At 39.2% G+C, this 2829-nt stretch overlaps 1 long non-coding RNA gene across 1 annotated transcript; it reads left to right on the top strand.

Annotated features, from left to right (window-relative positions):
* The first annotated feature begins 1013 nt into the window (after nt 1-1013).
* LOC311299091 lies at nt 1014-1368 on the top strand. Its single transcript, XR_014629064.1, has 3 exons — nt 1014-1037; nt 1109-1171; nt 1271-1368. It is a non-coding gene; the product is annotated as an uncharacterized lncRNA (long non-coding RNA).
* Nucleotides 1369-2829: the final 1461 nt, after the last annotated feature.

Raw genomic sequence — 2829 nt, 5'->3', positions numbered from 1 at the left:
CCCTCACCCCAGCTGCCCAGGAGCTGGCACTGTCCCTTAATAAAGGGCGACCTGTGGTCGATGGGATTCCAGGGGGCAGTTCGTCAGACTCAGCTACCAAGACAAGTGGCTTAGTAAAATGTAGGTGTACCATATTAATACTTATGATTTATTGATGTTTTCACTGTTTTTGTCAGTGTTTTAATAAAGAAAATCATCAACACTGTCACCATTTTAAAAAGGCATTTTGAATGCATTTTACAGTCATTGATTCACTTGTGCAGTATGCATGTGTCATGATAGAAACATGGAAGCAAATGCAAGTTAACTCTTTTCTCTTTATTGTACACAAGTTGATGATAGATATAGTCCAGAGTGAAACAGGGTAGTGGCGCAGGGACTTCGATGGTCAGATGTGTGCCGTGATGAAGGGTGGTGACGTGACGTGATAAATCCAGGGTGAACATCCACGGGGACACGAACAGGAACAAGGAGACACCGAGACTGGAACGAAGACGAGATCACACACCGGGAACCACATACAACGATCTGACAAAGGAGATGAGAATTGAGTGAGTTTATATAGGTGCTGAGATGAGCTGCAGCTGGTGACGGAGTGATGAACTTGATTGCTGATGAGTGATAATCAGCCGGCACGCCCACACAATCAGCACGCAACACACAACAACAGAAACACGAGACAAGAAAGAGACATAGGATTTATGAACCGTGACAGCATGCTGCTTTGACTGCATATGCTGTATACTGTAATCTTATTACTAGTACTCTTAGATGTTCCTAATGTCCTTCTTTATTAGTTGTATTTCTTTAAGAATATACATTGAGAATTGAATATGCATGATTATCTTATGGGTTTAATTATCTTGCAGTTGCTGATGGCCACATTGTATTATTGGATCCTCCTGCAACACCACACTCTGTCACAGTTGTAAGTGATTATTGCCTTTTAGGTTTCTGTTTGTTAGACCAAGCATCCTTCCTTATTTTCACTGTAGGATGACGATGAAGAGACAGAAAATGTGGGGAGGCCCATAGAGGTATGATGCATAGAATGCATTCCCCCTTTTTTACATAAGAGAATAAATAAATTGTCATTGTCATTTTACAGAATATGGCAGGAGATTTTAATACAGATGAGGGTCCATCTACCTCCACACAGAATCTTAGCAGTGTAAGAAATGTTCTGCAGTTCTCCTTCCTCATTTAAATATTTGGTCTGTGTTTGTATTACAGACTTTATCAGTCATGTTTAATTATTCTGTCTTTCTAGTTGCCTGCCAAAGAGCTGTATAAGGTCCACCTTCAAAAGCAAATCAGAAAAAGTGACATGGAGATGGACCTTATACAGCTTCAAATGGAGGAGAAAAGGCTTAACCTATAAAAGGCCAGACCTGAAATTGAATTGCTGGAGCACCAGCTTAAGGTGGGAAACAGTATGTGAACATTAATCTGTAATTTGTTGTTGAATGAAATCTAAAGCAATAAATACAAATGTCTTTTGTTACAGGAAATAAAGAAACAATGAACAACACTTGACTGTTAACTGGTTTTAATTAAAGTGATTTTGGCAAATCATGTCTCGTACCACCCTGCATCTCTTTGGTCTACTGGGTTCACTGGGGGTTCCTCTTGGCCATCTTCATCAAGAGAAGGGGGGCCCTCTCACCTCTCAGTGTGGCAATGTTGTGAAGAACAACACAAGCAGCTGTGATGTCACATGACCTTTCTGGGCTGACCCTGAGCCCACGCAGGCACTGAAACCTTGCCTTCAGCAAAGAGTATAGAAGTACCAAGAGGTGAAACTCAATAGAACGTTCCATTGCAACAAACGCACCCATGCGCAGAGCTGCAGCTCCGCCATCTTGGACTGAACGCAACACAGCTGTCATAGAAATGAACGATACCGGTTCAAATTCAAAAGCGGTTAAATTAACTAAGTAGTAGTTTCTAGTTTTTAATATCTCTATAGCAGACATCCCATGTCTCCCGGAAGTTCCGGGAGTCTCCCGCATATTGATAGCGGCTCCCTGATGCCCACAAATTAGCTAAAATCTCCCGGAATCTAGAGCGAGCGAGCAAGAGCGCGCAGCTCCAAACCGTGTAGAGCACACGGCAGAAAGGGTGAGGGAGCGAGAGAAAGATAAACATAAAATGTGGAACACAACTTGTTCAGATTTTTTGCTTTCCTTTTCTTGCAGTTATAGAGTAAAATATATTTTGTAATATATATATTTTATATAAAATATAAATAATTCTATGTTTAAATTTGTACATTTTAATAAACTCAAACTTATATAACTTATTTCTGTTTCACTTTCATAATTTTTTTTTCACTTCAACAATAATCTGACAAATGTCTCTTTTAAAAAAAGACCAACCATAGGTCTATATTCCAAAGCATTCTTGAATTACAACCATTTAAGTTTGGATAGTGATTTTCATGTTTATGCGAAAAAAAGGTGACAGTTAAAAGGATAATTTAGTGATAACAATGAATTAATCAAGCGGTCATTTGCCAGTTTAGGTGTTCATATATGCGATGTGAAAGTATGCGATTTAAAAAGCCCACTTCGAGTCTTGACTCAATTTCGACCAAATACATAACGTTAGCAAACTGTTACTGCGGTTATGGGATAGCTTACATTAACGTTACAGCACCTGTTATCGTTGACGTTAGCTCACTTTAATGTTAATAAAAACCTTTTCTACTTTACCTCTCTGGATCTAATCTATGAAATGCTAGTTGATTGGTTGTACACTGGTAGTTGTTGCAGTTGATGGCAGAACACTGTTTTCTTTGTTTCCAATTATTTCCACTCATAATGTTAA

Source organism: Rutilus rutilus (assembly GCF_951802725.1).
Source record: "Rutilus rutilus genome assembly, chromosome: 10".
NCBI classification, from domain to species: domain Eukaryota; kingdom Metazoa; phylum Chordata; class Actinopteri; order Cypriniformes; family Leuciscidae; genus Rutilus; species Rutilus rutilus.
This window is presented reverse-complemented; position numbering and strand designations above follow the sequence as displayed.